This window comes from Xyrauchen texanus, chromosome 2, assembly GCF_025860055.1.
Source record: "Xyrauchen texanus isolate HMW12.3.18 chromosome 2, RBS_HiC_50CHRs, whole genome shotgun sequence".
Classification (NCBI taxonomy): Eukaryota; Metazoa; Chordata; class Actinopteri; order Cypriniformes; family Catostomidae; genus Xyrauchen; species Xyrauchen texanus.
Genome location: NC_068277.1, coordinates 16,178,213 through 16,202,319, shown reverse-complemented (window position 1 = coordinate 16,202,319; position 24,107 = coordinate 16,178,213). Strand labels below are relative to the sequence as shown.

At 38.1% G+C, this 24,107-nt stretch overlaps 1 long non-coding RNA gene across 1 annotated transcript; it reads right to left on the bottom strand.

Moving 5' to 3' along the window:
- Positions 1 to 1,228: 1,228 nt before the first annotated feature.
- LOC127662566 (uncharacterized) lies at positions 1,229 to 23,379 on the bottom strand. The gene is made up of 3 exons (XR_007972902.1): positions 23,329 to 23,379; positions 17,222 to 17,346; positions 1,229 to 2,167 (listed from the first exon to the last, which is right to left on the bottom strand). It is a non-coding gene; the product is annotated as an uncharacterized LOC127662566 (long non-coding RNA).
- Positions 23,380 to 24,107: the final 728 nt, after the last annotated feature.

Below are 24,107 nucleotides of genomic sequence, written 5' to 3'. Positions count from 1 at the left end.
CACTTACAATACCTGACAATGGACAATGGGAAACATCAGGCTTAAATACATTGACAAGGGCAAAACCTGACACTGATAACAATGACAAGACAGAACTGATAACAAGGTAACAAAACAATAAACCAATGAAAGCAAGACACATGAACATGGAGGGTAACATGAAATCACATGACCAGGGTACCAGATGACAAGAAACACATAAAGAACCACATTAATCCCATTAACAGTGAATGTTACTTAGATTTTGAATGTTTACCCATTATTGTTGTTGTTCTATTTGTTGTTATTCTTATTCAAATCTTATTCATAATCACTCTCATTCCTGTTTTTGTGCAGAATGTTATCCTGTATGTCTGTATCTGTAAATTGTCTTTATGTATAAGACAACAAATTGTTGTATTTCGTTTTACAGAAAAGTTTTATGACCACATCAGTTAAGAAGACAGACATTTCCCAATAATATGTAGGATATTTGTGGTATGTTTTCATCCTTCTCAATCTTTCAGGTATAACTGACATTCACTCAACAGTCATTAACTTTAAGTGCAAGCTTAAATTGCTGTGTGTTTTCATCTAAAGTGAAACTCTCTCTGAACAATTTAACAAGCGATTAAACACAAAGCCTGTCACTGCTGAAGACTGGCTTTAACTCTACCATGGAATGAAATGGAATGGCGTGTCTGGCGAGATTTGTGACAAGATGAAAGCGGCTATCTTTCTCTTCACATGCATCTCAATAACATTTTATTTTTTCCACTTTTTCCTAATTTTCCTAGCACTGCTTGCAACTGTGTCTAAAATCAAACCTGAGTATAATTCAAAGATTGTATGCCACTAACTAGGCAAACTTTGCCAAATTTAGTGCTTTCCTAATAAAATCTACTGTTTTTTATTTTCCTCAGAAAATGCTCAGTGCCAACCTTGTACCAAAAAACAAAACGCTGTGTTCACGGAAGTTGTATATAGTCAGCCAAGCAGATTGAGTTTACCAGATAAAGAAAGTGATGACCGTTTTGTGTGTAATATGTAATGGTTGGTGAACAGATTATAAATAATAATAATAATAATAATAATAATAATTTGTACATTTAGTAAAAAAAAAAAAAAAAAAAAGATACTCATGGGTGTAGTTGCACTGCTGAAGAGAATAAAAAGAGAGCAACTGATTCTGTGTTAAAGTTTTATTAACGTGTATATTGAAAAGTCTACACAGGGTTATGTCTTCCCGGACAAATGAAAACTGCCTGCAAACATGGCCTGCTCACGCTGTTCCAGTGGTACCAGGGGGTATCAAGAGGTACTCGCTCTGTTAAAAGAGCTTCTGCACACTAGGAAACTATATAATTCAAAGCAAAAACATGCATGTTAAAACAGGTACATACTTTGCAAACAAATGCCCCACACGAAACCCTGGAAATCCTTTTTGTCCATGAAACACCTTTATTGAAGGGAGAAATAACTGTTGAATTAAAGTTATTAATGTGTGATGGGGTCTTTATATTGTTCTTTATTTAAACGCACCTTTCAGCCTTAATGCACTTAGCAAGTTTCCTGCTGCCTTCACCACAGGGGTTTATATAAATGGTCCCCTGTACTTGAGGATATATCATCTGCCAAGACATTTACTTTTAATGAATTCATGGGTGGTCTGAGGCTGAGGCTATACATCCTACTTGGTAAAATCACTGTCGCCAAATGTTTCTGTAATGGGTACATTAGGAGGCGGGAATCAGCAGAACAGTCAACGTAACATTATTGTTACAGAAATTCAACTTAAAACAACGTAAAAAACAAAGACGTACACACATACAGTGTGTCTCTCTCTCGAACTCAGCTGACTCAGTGCCGGCTGTGCACCCTTATGGCCCTGCCTCGCCATCCTCCTCGTCACACTCCTCCCCTGGCCGCCTCTCGGACTGAGCTACCCCCAATTCTGGAGGGGAGACGCTGCCCTTCTGGCCATTCCGTCATCCGATGTTCCACCCTGCCTCCTGAAAACCTGGGGGAGAGATGGGGGAGGGAGAGTGGAGAGGGAATGTGCAAGCGGGAGACACACAGAGAGAGAGAGAGAGAAACTTGTTCACCAGTCCCTGGACACTCTGTCGCCTGGTCCTCAACCATTGGCAGACGGCAGCGGCAAGGACTCCAAGACAGCGCATCCCTCCTCCTTCCCAGGTTCCAGCATCAATGTAAAGGGTAAAGAAATTCAAGTTAAAACAACATAAATCAAAGACACACACACATACATTGGCCACATGTCTCTCTCTCGAATTGGCCTCTCCGGCTCCCCTTTATCTCACTCTCCCACTGATCAGCTGACTCAGCACCAGCCATGCACCCTCACGGCCTGGCCACACCCTCCTGTTTGTCATGATTTCAAATCATGAAATCTATACCATGTGTTTAACACCTAAATGCTAGTATAAAAGTCACAGTGGCCATTGATGACTGAATCTGAAAGTTTCTGTGCTCTTCTGTCTGTATCTGCATATCTGACCCTGTTCTGACCTGTGAATGACCCTTTGTGGCTGCTCTTATACCTATGTGTGTGTATGATTCCTGTGGTAGAGGTTGAGCAGTGCTTTCCAATATGCACACCGCAGCTGTACCTGTTCTCACAGTTATGTCAGGCTGTGCCAGCCCCGTCTGTTCTGTGCCCACACCGAAGCCTCATCCATCTGTCTCCCAGCCTGTCTCTCTGTCTCTTTCATTCTCTCTCCCTTGCTAGCTCTCTCTCTCTTCCTGCAGTCCTGCATGGCAACACACAGCCTGATCTTTGTCAGCCTACACATATTTATACACTACATAGTGGATGGTGATAGTCCATAGTGAAGTGTATCTGTGAGCATCTGTGAGTAATTCACATATTTGGACAAATTTTAAAACAGTGTGGCAACCTCTTGTACTGTGAGTTGGAACATTGAAAGTCTTGGCTGTGGCTTTGGAGCCGTCAGGTGCATGAGCCAGTTGAGTTTGTCATTCCTTTCTCTTGATGAGAGCAGGAAAGGGCCAGCAAATGCAAGCAGCTGTCTTTGGTCTTCCACAGCTGCAGATACCAGAAGTGCAGCCCTACTAGAGAAGCTAGTAGAAGTACATTTTTTCCTTGTTGTTTTTTTTTAATGAGGACTCCTCTAAAGTATTAAACAAGACCAAAAAGTATTAAAAAAAAGTAATCCATGGGACTTTGGTAAGAAATATAGAAAAAATAGGTTTTGGTGAGAAACAACCAAGTAAACGTGCTGATTTGAACAAGCAGTTTTAAAGAATTTTTGTCATTATTCAGTAAAAATGCCCATTCCACTTTCCCGAGTGTTATAAGAGAAGTGGTATACTTGATCAGGCTAAAACTTTAATTGTTTTTTCACTAACAATGCAAGTTCTCGTATGAATGTGTCCCAATATGAACAAGCTTCTCTCAAGGTGCTCATGACTGTGCAACAGGCATCAAGACTTTCACTGAAAAAATTACTTGAATTCCTTACACCTGCACGCTCAACCAGCTAGTTTGCCCATCTATATAGACTAACAAACATTATATTGTCTACAAAACCTTTGAATGTTAAAGAGCAATTGACTAACGCATGCTCAGGTTCAAAACAGAGGAAGAAGTCTGTATTTTTGAGCCACAGATGCAATACTAGGAAATGCGAATTAGGATACATACTAGCAAATCAAATTTCATTTTTTGCTAATTGAAATTGCTGAAAAACAGATCTGTAGTAGCTGTGACAAACTTTTGTTGGATGTAGGAAAAAAACACAAAACTCTCAATGCATTATGTTGCCTATTGATTTTGTCTAATATTGTGTGAGTTGTGTGATGTATTTTGGCCAAAACTCTCCAACATAATGTTGCCATGATATTTTTCTCTTCTTCTCATTTTATGCAGTATATGCAGTAGTTTGAGGAGACACACACAAAATGCTCACTTCACCCACAGCTGTCAAACATTAGAGACTGTTTTTTACACAAATATTTGATCAGACCATCAGACTGTACTTTTCAGTTGAACTGGTGCATCCTGACTTCTGAAAGTTGTGTAAAGCTAGTCTACATTATGGGCACGTGTGAGCTCCAGTTTGAGGGTCAAATGGGGTGCCAACAGGAGTAGTATTTTATGTCGTAATTGGTGTACTCTAATACAGTGAACCGGAATGTATCTTTTCAACCCTACCACCCAACCCACACCCCAACCTTAAACTTAACTGTTAGTGAATTAAAAATGTAATCTTACATGGAAAATGCAACCATTGAATCACGCCTATCATTGTTTATATGAACGTGGTTACTTCCTACAAGACTAGAACTGGTGTCTCTGAGGCTTCTCGTGCAATGTGCTATCAGCAATGCCACAGGATAAAGCTAAATGCTTGCAATTGATGCAATGATGTCTAATGGAAGATGGTGCTTGGGATTGATGTCAAGGTACCAGAAAATTGGTTGCAACATGTACATTTTCTGTGTGAGATCATGTTGTCTTTTTCTGCAGTATGCATCAGACTGTCACTGAACTGACCACGAGCAGTCCATGGGCTTTCTTTGTAAGGCTGAGAATACATTGATGAATGAAATCATGGATTGCTCCTAGCTGTGTTCGAATCTGAAGCCTTTTGATTACCAGTCCAGGTTTTTAACTGTGCATCATAATAAGCTAAAGCATACAGAAGTTTTGCACCAGCCAGTTTATACAAGTGTTGATGTCTTGTGTTGTTGAGGTCAGAATTCATAGGATTATTGTGTTAGACTCTGGTCGCCTCGGGCCCTGACTGATGCATTAGATTACTGGCAAATCTGAAAGACAGATTACCCATTTTGCTTACTGTGACCTTTGCAGTGGCAGAACTACAGGCTCTGCAGACCCTTATTAATGTGCACTAATAAGCTATTAATCATATGACATTCCTGGAACATTCCAGAGGCCGCAGGGGGAGAGTTAAAGTGAAAGACGAGACAAGGAAGTGAAAGACGAGACAAGGATGCAAAAGGCGGCTCATGTTTTTGGTGAAATTCTCACTGTGATTGTGCCAATTTACTTAATTAATACTAAAGCTAGCATCAGTTTTACTGTTGCTCATACTTGGGGTTAGGGATTTGAACACATTTTGTGTGCTCTGCTATTACTTTTCCAAGTGATCGGACGTATGATACTTGCTCCCCGATGGATGATAAAGCAGGTGAAAATAATCCTATAGACTTGCACTGAAGGACTGATCCAAGCCATATTTAGAGGCCAGAATAGCATTGACACTTGAAGGTGGCTCTTTTGACAAACCACCCTAGCCTCTGCCTAGCAGCACCACTCGTATTTTAATCAGAAAATCTACTTTGATTTTTGTAATTGTGTGTGAAAGGAAAAACAATTGCAAATTATATTTGTACCTGAACCCAGATCACCCAGATTGGGTAAAAGTGTGTGTCTCTTTGTTTTTGCAAAGTTTTCTCATGAAGCGTCCCAGTTGGCTGACTCTGAAGAGATGTATCTGTGTTTCAATCCAAGCTTGATGGTTATATGCACTCTCACCACACAAAAGCACAACTTGATTGCTTTTGTGTCTCAATCATTTTTGCATCTTGTGCCACTTCCAGATTTTAGTTCATAAGGAAAAATGAGCTGTCACTTTATGTCAAGTCTTGTCTTTCTCAGATCACATTTTTTTAGACCTAACTGACTTTTCTTGGATAATGGTTGTTTTTGTTTTAAAAGCTTATAACACTTGTAATACTTGAACCTAACAAACATATTCTCACGCACATAAACAGGAAGTTATGTATCCATAAGTGGTGTGCAGTGAAAGAATGATCTGTATCTGTATCTGTTGCAATGGATATGACCATTTGGGGGTGGGATTAAACCGGAATTGCGTCAAAACAAAATTTCCATATAGCAAGTATGCCTTTTATAATTCATAAAATAATTTCTTATTTTGTTATTATTATTATTGCATGCAGAAACGCACAGGCTATATTTAAATTAATCACAGCCTTTTGCAGTTTAATAATCTCATATGACTATATCACAAATTCGGTGTCACTTTGATTAATTGTGCAACCCCGAAGGATTGTGAAATTAGTCTATTGATGCTCTTTAGGAAATCAAGGGGCCAAATAAAAAGCTCATTAAAATCATTGCGATATTCACAATATTGCTTCATTTTATATCGTCAGCGAAATCATTGCAAATATATTCCAGCCCTACACAGCCCTGCAGTTCATGCTTGTTCTTTGCAGATGACTTGTGTTTGCTTTCTTTTAGAAAGAAATCAATTTACCCCTCCCTCTGATCACAAACGGCATGCTCGCCTGCTTTAGGAGAGAGTGAGATACAGATGCATGTTCTCGTATATCTCGCTCTGAAGGTTTTAAACATTAGCATAGGCTTTAAGAAAGTGGAAAATGTGTTTGATATAGTATGTTAGGAGATATTACTCTTGACAAGCTAAAACATGCACAACAAATAGAGACTGTAATATGGCCACTCATAAAGTTGTAATTTGTAAAGCTTTTTTCATAAACTTTAGTCATGTTGGTTTTACAAGATAACTGTTGCATTGTCATTTTAAGTATGTTTATTTAAAAAAATGTTGGGAAATCATTCTAATGAATATTTTTTCTGTTATTCTGTAGAATTCTTTTTTTTTTAAGTCATTATTTGTGCCTTTTCAAATGAGGTGTTTGGCTTTGGGCACATCTATTTTAGGCCTATCCATAATATATTTCTATATACATTTGCAACTAATAATTTTGCAGGTACGTTTGTCGAAAGCGACTTGTAAAATGAGGAAAAACACAAGCAATTTCTCATCCAGGAGCCAACAATATTAGCAGTACCACCACAATAGCGAATTTCATGAGTAAACCGGAGTAGTGAATATAAAGTGAGAAAAATTATTATTTATTTAATGAGGAAGTGCATTTACATATGGTTGTCGATTACCAGTTTAGCTCTAATGTTTGAATATACACCGTTCAGCCACCAAAACACAGAGGTGTAGGTCCCCCTCGTGCCACCAAAACGGCACCAAACTGCATCTCAGAATAGCATTCTGAGATGACATTCTTCTCACCACAATTGTACAGAGCGGTTATCTCACTTACCGTAGACTTTGTCAATTCAAACTAGTCTGGCCACTCTCTGTTGACTTCTCTCATCATCAAGGTGTTTCCATCTGCAGAACTACCACTCACTGGATGTTTTTTGTTTTATGGCACCATTCTGAGTCAATTCTAGAGACTGTTTTGTGTGAAAATCCCAGGAGATCAACAGTTACAGAAATATTCAAACCAGCCCGACTGTCACTAACAATCATCCATGCGATTATCTAATCAGCCAATCATGTGGTAGCAGTGCAGTGCATAAAATCATGCAGTACAGGTCAGGGCAGTGTTGCACCAGCTGTGTGTAAGTTATCACTTAAGTTGGGACAAAGAGTTCACACTAAAGGCTTAGTAACTAGCTAGTTTGTAACTAAGTCAGTGCTTAATTTGGTTGCACCATTTGTTCTTAAGGTACGACTTAACTAGTAGGTCATACGCTCTCCATAAAGTAACGTGTAGTCGCACAATATGACGTTTACCTGTATTGATCCAATAAACAGCCTTGAAATTTGTACACAGAAGTGTTAAATAGCTGTGAATTTCAGTTTTATCTCACTACGGTTGATGTTCAAACTTTGTTTGCTCACGTAACTGTCAGTTGTAATAAATCATATCCCCATTAAAATATGATATGTAAATAAAACATTTTAATAGCTGTATCTAAAACAAATAAGGGACAATACATAAAGAATTACTTATACAACAGGCTGGAAAAATAGACATTTATTGATTTTAATATCTATTTCGGATGTTGAAACTTGACACCGTGTGGCGTACACAGTAAAGTGCACCATTAGATCGGTTTCATGCTAAAGAAGTAAATTTTTTACATAATGTTTTCTCCCGTAAATATAAACGAGTGTAAATGCCAACATCATCATATATGTCGAAAGGACTGAATCCTGCCATCCAAAACATGAGCTCATTGATGTCATTAAATGAGTCTGCTTTTTTATTCCATACGTTCCTCTGGTTGGAGGCTGCAGTAAATATTTAGTTTATAAGTAGGGTTACGTCCTACCTAAGTTTAATGGTGCAATGCTCAAATATTTAGTAGTGCATAAATTGACTTACTGCCCAGTTATACCACAACTTTGTTAAGTTATTACTCATTACATATACCGGCCCCAGGACCTTACGTTAATGTTCACATCAACCATCAGAATTGGGGAAAAATGTGATCTCAGTGATTTTGACAGTGGCATGATTGTTGGTGCCAGATGGGCTGGTTTGAGTATTTCTGTAACTGTTAATCTCCTGAGATTTTTACGAACAATAGTTTCCAGAATTTGCTCTGAATGGTGCCAAAAACAAAAAACATGCAGTGAGCGGCAGTTTTGTGGACGGAAATGCCTTGTTGATAAGAGAGGCCAACAGTGAATGGCCAGACAGGTTTGAACTAACAAAGTCTACATTAACTCAGATAACCACTCTGTACAATTTTGGTGAGAAGATTATCATCTCAGAATGCTATTCTGCGATGCAGGTTGGCGCTGTTTTGGCAGCACGAGGGGGACCTACACAATATTAGGCAGTTGGTTTTAATGTTGTGGCTGATTGGTGCATTTTAATATAAATGTATATCTGAATTAACAAGCTATGATTTCAGCATCCCTCTCTGGCAAACTCTAATAGCCAAATATTGTAACCTAAATGAGATAAGAAATTATAATTAAATTACAAATTTAAAAGAAGATAAATCAATAAAACAAGATAAATAAAATTGTATGACTGTCAATTATTAGTAAGGTTAAGAGTAAATCAATCTATTCATGGCACTTTTAAGCATTTCTGATGTCATTGCACGAACATACACAATAATTGATTGATGAGTGGAAATTCATTAGGTCACAAGAAAATAAATAACATCCTATTAACTTTCTGTTCGTTGTATTTTTTATGAGAGTTTGTCAATTACCTTAGTGACTTCGCCCTTGCCCTTTCTTTATCATAGTCTGAATGGGAAATATTTATTATTGCCCAGTTTTAAAACCATATTGTTCATTTAACAGTCCACACAATTGGCTCAGCCTTGCGGTTTATCATTTGTGTTACAAATCATTGTAATTTGACTAATTTCTCAAATGAATCATCAGGACATTGCCATGTTTTATTACACACAAGATCCATGTTTATGTAGGCTATTTTAATTAATGAAACATTCCTGCTGGGAGCCAAACTATGGAATTATCACCTCTTCTGATGAGATGATTAATAGAGCCCTTTGGGTCTGGAACTGAAAACAACCCCAAGAACTGTTTGATTAAAAAAAAATTGATATGATGAAGCCAACATCTTAGAGCCATTTCAGAAAAATACAGCCAAAAAGCTACTAAAAGATGTCAGTAAGCAGGGACGTGCACTGGGGGGTTGGTTCAGTGGCCCAAGTTACAAAGCCGACCGACAAATCAGGACGTAATATGTAATATATATATATATATATATACTGTGAATACAAACTTTGTGAAAATACAGCATGTTATTGCACTCGTGCTAGTTTGTGAAGCTCTTCGCAGATGCTGGACAACTGTGCCCCTTAAATTATATAAAATGTAATTTGTGTGCGTGTGTGTGTGTGCCTTTTACTGCTATCAGTGGTGCCTTTTTCTCATGATATCAAATAAATTCAATGTATATTTCTAAGTAGGAAAACAATTTCACTATACACAGAAAAGCTCATTATAGTGCACAAATAAAACAAATAACCATTCATTATTAAGTAGGCCATATATAGTAATACAAGATAAAGTATTAATGTGAACATTACTGCACTAATATGAGCTATACAATGCATAACATTTTATTGCATATTATGTATGTATTAGTTTATTAGAGTAATTACAAAATATTAACAGACCATGTTAGAGACCATTTGCATATGCTTTTGATCCACAGCATCAAAGCAATTAATACATGATAAATAGTGATGTATGTGGATAGTCTTTTCTATAGTTTATATTTGTGCTTATTGACAATAGACTTGAAATCAATTATAACCTCTCCAACTTTGAGGCCTCATCTCGACTCATTCTATACTTTAACTTTTCTCCATTCCATTAGAAAAACACAAGACTTTGTGTTGTTAGGTTTATTCCAGTACTTAGTTCAGTACTATATCCATAGGATATATCTACTTAACATATATTATAATCAAACATTTATTTTCTGTATTACAGCATTCATTCTCAGTAGGCTATTGATTATTTTTTATTTTTTTCTTCATTTATTTAACAAATTAAAGTTGTTATTCCGTCAGCTGGATTATGATGCATGAAATAGTAAAATATTCTCTGGCAATTTTTTTATTGTTTGTTGCAAACATGCGCTAGACAACCTCGGCTGTGCATGGCCGTCATTAAGCATCTTTGCAAAGGACATATCTGAATGTGGCAAAATTGACTTTAACCTAAGTATTATTAAAAAAAAGAGGAGTGTTACCCAGTGAATGTTTACCTACATTTGCCAAATGGTGGCAGTCATTGCTATTATGGAAGGTCTTTCTATTCTTGCTGAATAATTGCAGACATTGCCTCGAGATGTTACCCTCATGATAGACCCAGAGCGTCTTCATCCATTCCCAGCTCATCCACATAGCACATAATGCTTGCTGCAGATACTTTTGTTGAATAATTGCAAAAAACTGGTCATATCGAGCTAGGTATCCGTAAAAGGTATATTGTGCATAAAACACATTTTAAAACCTTTCCTACTGTTCATTCGCACAGGAACATTTTAATAGAGGCACAGTGTGTGAACACGCCTGCCGCTCACATCCTGTACATGAAAGACTACAGATCAATGGTTAAGGGAATAGCACAATGTAATTACTACACTAGTTCTCCATTGGCTAGGCTCGCTCCTGGTTTTCTGTGTTAAGCATGGCAGCACAACAATTACTTACAATCTGAAGAACTAGAGAGCATATTTTGTGAGCAAGATTATCCTAGTCAATCATCATTGAAATGTTAGTTCACCTATAAATGTAAATTATTTCATCATTTACTCACCCTCATGCCATCCCATGTGTTTGACTTTCTTCTGCGGAACACACTAAGATTTTTAGAAGTATATCTCAGCTCTGTAGGTCCTTACAATGCAAGTGAATGGTGAGCAGACATTTGAAGCTCCAAAAACCACATAAAGGAAACATAAAATTAACTTATATGACTCCAGAGGTTAATCTATATCTTCAGAAATGATATAATAGGTGTGGGTGAGAAACAGATCAATATTTAAGTCCTTTTTTTACACTCAATCTCCACTTTCACTTTCACATTCTTTCACATTTTGAAAGTGAAAGTGGAGAATTATGGTAAAAAAGGACTTACATTTGATCTGTTTCTAACCCACACTAATAATATCACTTCAGTAGACATACCATATATTAAACAACTGGAGTTGTATGGATTACTTTTATGTGACCTTTATGTGATTTTTGGGAGCTACAAATGTCTGCTCACCATTCACTTGCATTGTATGGACCTACAGAGCTGAGATATTCTTCTAAAAACCTGGGGATGGCATGAGGGTGAGTAAATTATGAGTGTATTTTATATTTTGGGTGAACCATCCCTTTTAGTCTGTCTTTATTATTTTTAGATTTACATTATAAATTTGAGAAAAGTCTGGTGGTTTTGGATCATTTGTGTCCGTGAATAGGGACAGATTGGTAAAAATCAAAGACCTGACATTAAACTAATCTTTATGCTACTTTAACCCAGGTATGGACCGGCAATATGGAGGGCTTTTTCTCCATGATCACACAGGAAATCAACATGTTGCTTAAATTCTGAATGTTCAAGTTTCACTGCTGAAATACTGACTAGCGCCATCCACCATCAAACATTTTATATCAAACATTAATAGTTTAGTCATATATAATAATTTCCCACCCTGTCTTTGGCCCTCTCTCTGACTTGCTCAGTTTCAAGCTGCCTGTCCCTTAAAGACTTCAATGTAAACGTCCATTGTTGTGATTGGCTAACATCATGCAGCCCTTCCAATACATGCAAATTTGAAACGTAATCCGAAGAAAATGAATCAACTCCACATATCATAAAAACTAAATTTCATGGTTAACACATAATGTACACACAACACATTTCATCTTAATATATCAAACTGTTCACTCAAGCACAGCGTAAACCATCAACAGTCATATAAATACTCATGAATGAAAATGGTTACTTACATTTCTTTGTCCAGTAGTCAAATTTTTACTGCACCATCTTTCAATAACAGTTCCTTTGCAAAGCTTGAATCATATTGTGACTGTTTCACAAGCAATTCACACTATGACACAAAATAGCACAAACACAGTTACAGGAGTGCCTGCAGCTGTACGGCTGAACGCAGTGTGCGTACCATGAGCAGTCCGACTGACCTGAGAAATATTTACTCTCAGAATATTTCACCAATCATGAAATGTGTCCCGTATTTCTGTTGGCTGATTAAGAGAACTAGCAATGCCCAATTTGCAAATCAATAATTGAGTCAGTTCTTTTCAGTGAATTGGTCAAACGGCTTGCAAAACGGTCTGATTCATGAATTAGAATCGATTCGTTCAGAGTGCTCTCTCACTGAATCATTTAGAGCGGTTTCTCACACAGTACAACAGCATCAGAATATTTACGAATACATAGAACAAATCGCTGGATACAGTGTAAATGTACCTACAATCAGCTGAAACAAAAAGCTGTCTTTTTGAGAGGTAACTTTGAAAGGTAACTTTAGCTTGTGATTTGTCATGTGAACAAGGGGCTGTTCAAACCAAACATGTTTTTGCGTCCGCTCGTGCTGTTTTTCGATTGTTTTCCATGTAAGCATTTGTTAGATGGATGTCTTTTGACAACTGCGTCAAGTTTCACTGTGTTTTTAGCATCTCTCACAGGAGTGCTGAATTTTGTAGATGCTGTCAAGTTAAAAAAAAAAAAAAAACCTTCTTTCACTGATAAAAACTCATCTGGAGACACCTGCGTTCTGCTCTAATCATTGTGGCTGGTTTAGTTTTAGCGCGAAAACGCATCAGTCTGAACAGGTTCTGGAAGAAATGCTTTAGCCAATTGGTACATGAATGCTACTTATCCTCAAATAAAAATAAAACAAATCTCAATGTCACCAGAATGTAATGCTTTCTCCTGAGGGAGCATGATATAAGGATTATTAGGCAGATTTCTGTGCATACCCTCAGATTAAATCCTGAAGGCACCCCTGCATCGTGATGTTGGGTGCTTCAACAAGCCAAGCAGAGATGCTGGTCTTCACATTTCACATCTTCCATGTTTGTTTACAAACATTGCCTGAAACGCATCAAAATGATCAAAGATGTTTACAATAAAAGTAGCACAGATGGATGCACAAACAGTCAAGGATGCCTTTCAAACAGCTTAACAGCAAGACTGCGCAGTTGAATGAAACACAATGGGGGATACTTTTTAGAGTTGTAACTTGACATTGCACCTTTTAAAAGCAGAGCAACATGTATGATAATGGTCAAAGCCATTTGTCTAGTGAAACTTTATGTAGAAAAACCATTTAAATCCAGACATACTTATGAAGGTGTCCTGTGTAAATCCACTTTGGATGAATCTCCCATGACAGGCCCATCTCTCCTCTTCACCTGTGTGACTGACTGAGCACCAGTGGGTTGGGCCAAGGTTGAAATGATGGAAAAATAGGTGTTGCATGTGCAGATGTATTTGGTCCTTGTGACATCATACATTCCACAAATTCCAAACAAGCCATTTTTGCAGCTTGGCTTAAATAAATGCTCTTTTTCTATTAAGGAGGAAGTTTTCAGTTCTGAAAATTACAGTATATTTTAATAGTACAATGACCTCTTATATGCCAAATATCAAGGAAAATATAGAGCCATCTATACACTGAAAAGATGGTACAGATGTTATGTGGCATTACTGAAGTGGTAAGCAGTTGATCAAGATTTTTGGCTAGACAGCTATCTACCTATTGATTTACCATACTGATAAACTAGTCTGCTTTGTTCAAATACTTAAGATATTCAAGCTTTTCTAACTCATAAATGAAATTATGAAAAGTGTTTTGATTGAGTAAATATGGAAAATGTAACCCATATTGAACCAACACACACACACACACACACACACACACACACACACACACACACACACACACACACACACACACACTAAAAAATATTCAGAACTTAAAATACTTCAAAGAGTTCTCATCAAAAATCCTCCACATTCAGTAATGATAGCTTGAATGCCAAAGATCTTTGGCATTCAGGCTATCAGATTGTCCAGATACTCAGGATACATTTCACCCCACACTTCCTGTAGCACTTGCCATAGACGTGGCTGTCTTGTCGGGCACTTCTCACGCACCTTACATTCTAGCTGATCCCACAAAAGCTCAATGGGGTTAAGATCCATAACACTCTTTTCCAATTATCTGTTGTCCAATGTCTGTGTTTCTTTTCCCACTCTAAACTTTTGTTTTTCTGTTTCAAAAAAGGGCTTTTTCTTTGCAGTTCTTCCCATACGGCCTGCACCCCTGAGTCTTCTCTTTACTGTTTTACATAAAACTGGTGTTGAGCGGGTAGAATTTAATGAAGCTGTCAGCTGAGGACATGTGAGGCGTCTATTTCTCAAACTAGAGACTCTGATGTACTTATTCTCTTGTTCAGTTGTACATCTGGCCTTCCACATCTCTTTCTGTCCTTGTTAGAGCCAGTTGTCCTTTGTCTTTTAAGACTGTAGTGTACACCTTTGTATGAAATCTTCAGTTTTTTGTCAATTCAATCATTGTATAGCCTTCATTCCTCCAAAAATTATTGACTGAGTTAGAGAAATGTTTATTTTTTGCCATTTTTTGCCATTTTTTTTTTTGCCTAATAGTCACCTTAAGACATGCCAGTGGCAACTCAAAAACAAAGACAATGTTAAGCCTAATTTAACCATCCATATAGCTTTCAGCTGTGTTTGATATATGATAAGTGATTTAATAGTTCCAAATTAGCAATTTAGCTTGATTACTCGAGGAATGATGGCTGCTGGAAATGGGGTCTGTCTAGATTTGGTCAAAAATGACTTTTCAAATAGTGATGCTGTTTTTTTTTTTTACATCAGTAATGTCCTGACTATACTTTGTGATCAGATGAAGGCCTCTTTGGTGAATTAAAGTATTCCAATTTCCTTCCAAAAATATCAAAATCTGCACATTCCAAACTTTGGACGCCAGTGTATATATACAGTATAATACAGTGAACATTAATATGCATTAACTATTCAGAATAGAAGACAATACTTTGTATTGTATGTGTGCAGTGGTGGGCCATGCATTAAAAGTCTAGGCCTTCCGTGTGATTCGTGCCATTAAGAAAACACAGTTTCACAATGAATAATCATCATACATTATGTTGCAGCTAACCAACTACCAAATTACATTTTAAAAACACATCCACGCACGAAAGCCATAACTTGAAAGGACACTTAATGCTCAAGCAAGCCTAATTTTAACTGCAGCATGAGTGTTTATGAAATAAACGTCTCCCGAACAGACATTCAAAAATCATAATTTTTCATATGAAACTACCAAGGAGGTCTATAATACCTGGAAAAATCTAATAATATGTGTGATTTTAATGTTGCTTGCAAGCGTCTGGGTAAACAGTTATGCTGCTTTCCATTCAAGTTGGATGTGGGATATACTTGATATCTCCAACCATAAATGCTTTCTATTCCCCAAAATTCTGAACTGCAATGCTCCCGTTAGCTCAGCAGTGGTTTGACACTCATTAGAGATGTTTCCTAGCAACCAAACTGAAACAATGCTGCAGCGCAAGCATTTGTGCTTCAGGTGTACGATTATCAAAAGAGATTATAAAGTTTTATACACCTGTTTCTGCAGGCGTTTGTTAAGTTTAATATTGTGGAAACAAACTAATTTATCGATATTACTTAAAGGTGGGGTATGTGATTTTCTTTTTTGACCATTTTTTCAAAATAACTTGAAATCCTATTCCTAACCCACTTACTGGCTGTAAATTAGAAGCACTGAAATGAAAATTAAGCAATTTAATCATCTGTGGAACGGGCAGGACTCGAAAAACTCCAGCCGATCATTTTCAAGACCATCTAGAATCATTGGACAGAAAATGTGTCAATCAAACGGTCGTACCATGCCCCCCTCCCCCCACCACCCTGGCGCGCGTGTCCCGTTCGTCATCAGCTGCTTTCAGATGGAGCGGCATTTACTACACAGAGCTGTAGTTCATCACTGACAAGCTGGGCAATTTACCCTTCATTATCACGGCCCAGCTTGTTAGTGAACTACGGCTCTGTGTAGTATACGCCGCTCCATCTGAAAGCAGCTGATGGCGATTTACTAATCAATGAATGCACTTTATGTTATGTGCTTTACTGACGAGATGCGCATAACAATCTCATCTGATAACGTTATATCGGTCAGCCCTATATTTAGCCATAAACTTCGGTGACAACCAGGACGTCCAATATATTTTATATACATTTATACAATATATATTTACATTTCAAAAATATAAATTTTCTAACAATACTAATGATTTATGTGACTGTTGAATGTTAATAATATCTGGTACAATTTACCGCTGAATGTTGTGCCATGTTGACGGTCTTGGCAGGTACATGGTGACGTCATGCAGAAACTCCAACCTATGCTAGCCTGGCTCGCTCTCGCGCATCTGAGTTTTCGCTCGTGCATGATTGCGCGTCCATGTTTTTCGAATGGGTGGAGTCAGGGCCAGCGTTGGAGGAGAGAAGGTAGGACCTTATGAGTTGTGCATTTTCAAAATCTGCCGGCCGTTTTGCAAATCACATACCCCACCTTTAATAAAGTGAATGTTTATCACTTTGTATATCTCCCTGAGTGTCAACATGTTTGTGTGACATCATGCATCTGCATCTCAGTGAAATTAAGAATTTCTGCACGAGCCTAAAAGTTGCATTCCATTGCACTTTTCCTAGTAGGAAATTAGAAAATCCGACTTACCAAGTTGAATGGAACGCAGGAGTACTTTTCAAAACTTGATCTGACACTGAATGCTCCAGCAGCCTAGTTTACACTTAGAAAATTATCGATGTTGCTATAACAATGCAAAACTTACCAATTTGCTTGAAGTTAAAATCAGTCCTTTCCTGTTTAATAAATTAAGCAATCACACCGTCATGTAGAACATCTCAGGTTTTTAAATCCATAAGGATCTTTCTCAATGGTGATCGCTGCACTGCCCTACAAAACAAAAAGGCAGTAACTGCATTTTTGGTCAAAAATGAGTTATCATTTTCATGACATTCAAGGCATCCTTTGTTATGTGACAAAACATCTCAAATGTGTGCGTTTTGGAGAAAAATGGTAGTCGTTTGTACAGTAACTGAAAAAGCCCTAGTGAAACAAAGCAAGAGTACAGTAACATCCATTACTGTATTCTTATGTTTTACCTAACAAAAAATAACCGTGTTGCTGCGCAGTGAAGTTACTGTTTCCATGGTGAACACACAGCTGACTTCGCGGCATCCTCACGGGACGGTTTTAACATTTGCGATTTCACACTTCTAACTTCACTCAAATTTTGTTTGAGATGGCACAAAGCCGGGGAAAGATGGTCGAAATGGCATTGAAAAGAAAATACCCAGAGAAAAGAAAATACCCAGAGAATGGCAAGTAACAGTGACAGATTAAACATTTAGAGGCTAGGCTATCACAATATAAACACCTGTCAGCCACCAGGGCGGGACTTCCTCTCAGAGGTCCATTCAGATAGCATTATGCTAATTGACAGGCGATGTTTTAAATAGCTTTGCTTACCTGCCCCTGATCCTCCCTGCTCCTAGCTGTAACTTCACATCATAGCCGATGCCATGTCATCATTTTGTTGTTCATGTCACAAAGTTATAATCCAACCAGTGGTGGAAAAATATTCAATAACTAGAAAAGCATGTGGTCCTATTCAAAACAAATTTTCCCAATTTGGGCCTTGATACAGCTTAGCAATGTGAGACTTTAAGCAGCCGTTTCAGCATCAGAACAGCTTCTGGGTGGAAAATATTGACCTAAAATGGTCAAATTAGTTTGGGTTTGGTATATCCATGTTCAGGAAAACAAATGGTTCCAATTATTTCGAATACAGTGTATAACACACCCAGAGCCCAAGTTGTGGCAAAATAGTTTTTGGAGAATCTGTAGTTACCGCCTTTTTCCTTGGTATGGTGCCACGTTTTTGGTAAGTAATACAAAGCAAGAATACAGTAACTGCAAAATAGGGGTAAAATATCAAATTAAATATGAGGATTGATATGTACAAAGAATAAGCTAATATAAAGTAACAAAACAGCCACATGTCCAATAATCTACCTACAACTACTTAGGCTGGATGACAGGATAACTTTAAAGTCATTTTTCTCAGTTCTGCACTCTGCGTAGTTACTGCCTTTTTGCTTTGTAGGGCAGTGCAGTAATGACAGTCGACATGTCAGCAAGATCTCGCTCTCTTCGCTTTCAAATTACACCACTTAAAGCATGATTGCGTCACTCAAGGCCAGCTAGAAGGCCTCGAACGGGACATATCCTAAAGATCACACCCACCAAGAACAAATAAATCAATCTGATTGGCTGATGAATCTGACAATTTGACTTTAGTTGCCCATTAATTTGCGCTGTTAAGAGATTCTGTTGAAATTCTGAAGGCCTGACAGAGTGGAGCTCAAACTCACGCGCTGCTTCAGGCGTGTGATTTGTGATACAGCTGTCACACTTTGCTTGTAAGCATCAAACAAGAGAAGGCTTTGCTGGCCCTGAGAATTCGCCACTGTATGTGTGCTATGCTACATACCGTTCAAGTCAGAAGTTTACATACACTTAGGGTGAAGTCCTTAAAACAAATTTTTTAACCTCTCCACAGATTTCATATTAAAAAAATTATAGTTTTGGCAAATTGTTTAGGACATCTACTTTGCTCAGGAATGAGACACTTCTAGAGAGGAATGTAGTTTGGTGTGAAAAGTGCAAATCAATCCCAGAACAACAGCAAAGGGCCTTGTGAAGATGCTGGAGGAAACAGGTAGACAAGTATCACTATCCACAGTAAAACGAGTCCTATATTGACATAAACTGATTGGCTGCTGAGCAAAGAGGAAAACCACCATAAAAAAAACAGACTATAGTTCGCAAGTGCAAATGGTGACAAAGATCTTTCTTGAGAAATGTCATCTGGTCTAATGAAACAAATTTAACTGTTTGGTCATAATGACCATCATTATACAGGTCCTTCTCAAAAAATTAGCATATTGTGATAAAGGTCAATATTTTCCATAATGTAATGATAAAAATTAAACTTTATATTTTAGATTCATTGCACACCAACTGAAATATTTCAGGTCTTTTATTGTTTTAATACTGATGATTTTGGCATACAGCTCATGAAAACCCAAAATTCCTATCTCAAAAAATTAGCATATTTCATCCGACCAATAAAAGAAGTGTTTTTAATACCCAAAAAAAAAGTCAACCTTCAAATAATTATGTTCAGTTATGCACTCAATACTTGGTCGGGAATCCTTTTGCAGAAATGACTGCTTCAATGCGGCGTGGCATGGAGGCAATCAGCCTGTGGCACTGCTGAAGTGTTATGGAGGCCCAGGATGCTTCGATAGCGGCCTTAAGCTCATCCAGAGTGTTGGGTCTTGCGTCTCTCAACTTTCTCTTCACAATATCCCACAGATTCTCTATGGGGTTCAGGTCAGGAGAGTTGGCAGGCCAATTGAGCACAGTAATACCATGGTCAGTAAACCATTTACCAGTGGTTTTGGCACTGTGAGCAGGTGCCAGGTCGTGCTGAAAAATGAAATCTTCATCTCCATAAAGCTTTTCAGCAGATGGAAGCATGAAGTGCTCCAAAATCTCCTGATAGCTAGCTGCATTGACCCTGCCCTTGATAAAACACAGTGGACCAACACCAGCAGCTGACATGGCACCCCAGACCATCACTGACTGTGGGTACTTGACACTGGACTTCAGGCATTTTGGCATTTCCTTCTCCCCAGTCTTCCTCCAGACTCTGGCACCTTGATTTCCGAATGACATGCAAAATTTGCTTTCATCCGAAAAAAGTACTTTGGACCACTGAGCAACAGTCCAGTGCTGCTTCTCTGTAGCCCAGGTCAGGCGCTTCTGCCGCTGTTTCTGGTTCAAAAGTGGCTTGACCTGGGGAATGCGGGGATGTTTCTACTCCAGACTCAGTCCACTGCTTCCGCAGGTCCCCAAGGTCTGGAATCGGTCCTTCTCCACAATCTTCCTCAGGGTCCGGTCACCTCTTCTCGTTGTGCAGCGTTTTTTGCCACACTTTTTCCTTCCCACAGACTTCCCACTGAGGTGCCTTGATACAGCACTCTGGGAACAGCCTATTTGTTCAGAAATTTCTTTCTGTGTCTTACCCTCTTGCTTGAGGGTGTCAATGATGGCCTTCTGGACAGCAGTCAGGTCGGCAGTCTTACCCATGATTGCGGTTTTGAGTAATGAAACAGGCTGGGAGTTTTTAAAAGCCTCAGGAATCTTTTGCAGGTGTTTAGAGTTAATTAGTTGATTCAGATGATTAGGTTAATAGCTCGTTTAGAGACCCTTTTCATGATATGCTAATTTTTTGAGATAGGAATTTTGGGTTTTCATGAGCTGTATGCCAAAATCATCAGTATTAAAACAATAAAAGACCTGAAATATTTCAGTTGGTGTGCAATGAATCTAAAATATATGAAAGTTTAATTTTTATCATTACATTATGGAAAATAATGTCCTTTATCACAATATGCTAATTTTTAGAGAAGGACCTGTATTTAGAGGAAAAAGGGTGAGGCATGCAAGCTGAAGATCACCATCCCAGCCGTGAAGCATGGGGGTGGCAGCATCATATTGTTGGGGTGCTTTGCTGCAGGAGGGACTGGTGCATTTCACAAAATAGATGGCATCATGAGGAAGGAAAATTATGTGGATATATTGAAGCAAAATTTCAAGACATCAGCCAGGAAGTTAAAACTTGGTAACAAATAGGACTTTCAAATGGACAATGACCCCAAGCATACCTCCAAATTTGTGTCAAAATAAGGACAACAAAGTCAAGGTATTGGAGTGGCCATCACAAAGCCCTGGCAGAACTGAAAAAGCATGTGTGAGCAAAGAGGCCCACAAACCTGACTTAGTTCCACCAGTTCTGTCTGGTGCAATGGGCCATAATTCCAGAAACATATAGTGAGAAGCTTGTGGAAGGCCACCCAAAATGTTAGACCCAAGTTAAACAATTTAAAGACAATGCTTCCACATACTAACAAAGTGGATGTAAACTTCTGACACTGGGAATGTGATTTAAGTAATTAAAGCTGAAATAAATAATTCTCTACTATTATTCTGCCATTTCACATTCTTAAAATAAAGTAGTGATCTTAACTTACCAAAGACAGGAATGTTTTCTAAATTTAAAAATGAGGAATTGTGAAAAACTGAGTTTAAATGTATTTGGCTAAGGTGTATGTAAACTTCTGACTTCAGCTATAAATTAGTGTGTTATCTAATGAGGGTTGTGATGGGCTAGTATACAGTATGTCCTGTATCTTCCTTCAGGGCATCAACATTGAATTAGGGAGACACAACAGATACAATATGAAACAAGTGGGGGATTGGATAAGCCGTAAATAGAGACATCAGTGTGCTTCTGCAGTTCCTTTAGCTTTACTTTATGATATTGTCTTCTAACTGGCAGTGAGGTAAGTGTTATATCATACTGAGATTATGTCAAGCTTATCATGTATTACAGTTGTAGGTAACATTGTATTTTTTATGGATATTCAATTTTTTTTTTTATTCAGTAGTGCTTTGTGCCAGCCTCTAACTCCAACCTAAACATCTATGACAAGTGCCAATGTGGTTTTTAGTTCAAATAGAAAATAGGCAAATACTTTCATATAAATTATTCACATGAATATTTCCATATGCTCTAAATTTGCATCGGCTCATGTAATTTAGTGTGGGAATGACTTGCTGACAGTGTCACTGCTAATTCCCCTCTGCAAAGAGCACAAAATAAATTATGTCATTTATTATTTGCATAATATGCTAACACATGCCATCTTCATGGCTTAAGCTGAGAGCCACAGCTTTCCATTAAGAAATTAGCCTAAGGAAAGTGGCCTTTTATTTGAGTAATGTATTTAAATTATATTTGCTTGGTCAATTTAAATCAACTCAATTTGTTGAGATTAAGGAATCATACATGTATCTGACACAGTCCTCTAAGTAGTTTAATACACAATTATGCTTAACTTTATAGACTTCATGCCGGACAATGAGGAAAGGAGGTCTGATGATGCTGAAAATGTTTTTACAAAAACATTGTGCAGATGTTTTTTTTTAGGTTTTGGACACAATAATCTGATAAATCATAAGACGTGTCCAGATTTTTCCAAGTATAGGACTACATAAAGGCTATTAATAAGAGAGATATATCTTTGCCTTGCATTATGTAGTACATTGATTATTTAATGCTTTTATAATCTGGACTACAATACTGTTTGTGAATCTGGACTGATCTATGGTTTGCTAGCCAGAGGTTCTAAAGGAGGAGGAGGTTCTATCGCCCAAGGCTCGTTCAAGATGTCAGCCATCTATCGGCTATTTCCATCTACAACCATCTATGGTATATAAAATGTCACACTATCTAGGATCCTTTTTACCATAAAGGGCCTGATATACTTCCTTGTTCGTCCTTGTTCTTGGTCCAGAGTCAAAAACAGCTGAATAGATAAGCACCAGTATACTGTTTGCAAACATTCAGTCTCCCGCCACACCTCTGTGGGATCGTTTAGAGAAGTATTTAAATACAGAGTATGCTACATGTAAAAACATTCAAATGTGTTATCAATGACTTTATACTTTGTTCTATGAGTAGAATTCACATGAGGTCAGTAAAAGAAGCTGTTTTAACCACTTGATGAATTGAAGTAATATACAAGCATTAGAACACTTTTAATTTGTCTTGTTTACATTCTGAATTCATAGAGCTACTGCACAAATACACTATGTGCGGCCTTTATAATACAACCTATTAACACTGTTATTGAAATTTATGAAAACACTGTTATTATTGCAAAGATGGATGTATAAAAGAGTGTTAATATGCAGAATACAGACAAAAGAATGATGATATTCTTACTATGTTGCATAACTTACTATGAGCAGATGTGTGTCCACAAAGGGGACAAAAGCAATCCATTGGAATCGGGCAGAGGGAGGAAACAGGACCAACCAGACCACACTGGAACAGGCAGGTGACATTTTACATTTACATTTATGCATTTGGCAGACGCTTTTATCCAAAGCGACTTACAGTGCACTTATTACAGGGACAATCCCCCCGGAGTAACCTGGAGTTAAGTGCCTTGCTCAAGGGCCCAACAGTGGCATCTTGGTGGTGCTGGGGCTTGAACCCCCAACCTTCTGGTCAGTAACCCTGAGCCTCAACCACTGAGCCACCACTGCCCCACGTGACGGGATGACTGAAACACAGAGGAACAATAAACTGGTCTGCACAGAGAACATTACAAGACGAACTGGCACTGGACAGCAAACACGAGGAGACTAAAATAGGGAGAGAAATCAAGAGGGTTAATCCAGGGCAGGTGTTAACAATGAAACAGTAATGAGCAAACAAGGAGGCGGGATGTGACGTCAGACCGAGAAGCACGTGGCATTACAGAAACAATACAGAAATTCTCTCACAAGCAGGCACAACAACCAATTAGCATGAGCGCACATTGCCGAGATAATGAGGTGATATACACTCATGCCAATCCACAAACAAGACACTTGTGTGAGAGTTCAGCCACACGCACACCCTACACCTTACCGAAGTGACTGAACTTCAGGACAAACGTGAAGACAGCTTGCGACCCGGGCGCGTGGCGCAAATGAGAGCAACGCGCGTCCATGGACTTGAGAGACAAGGAGTA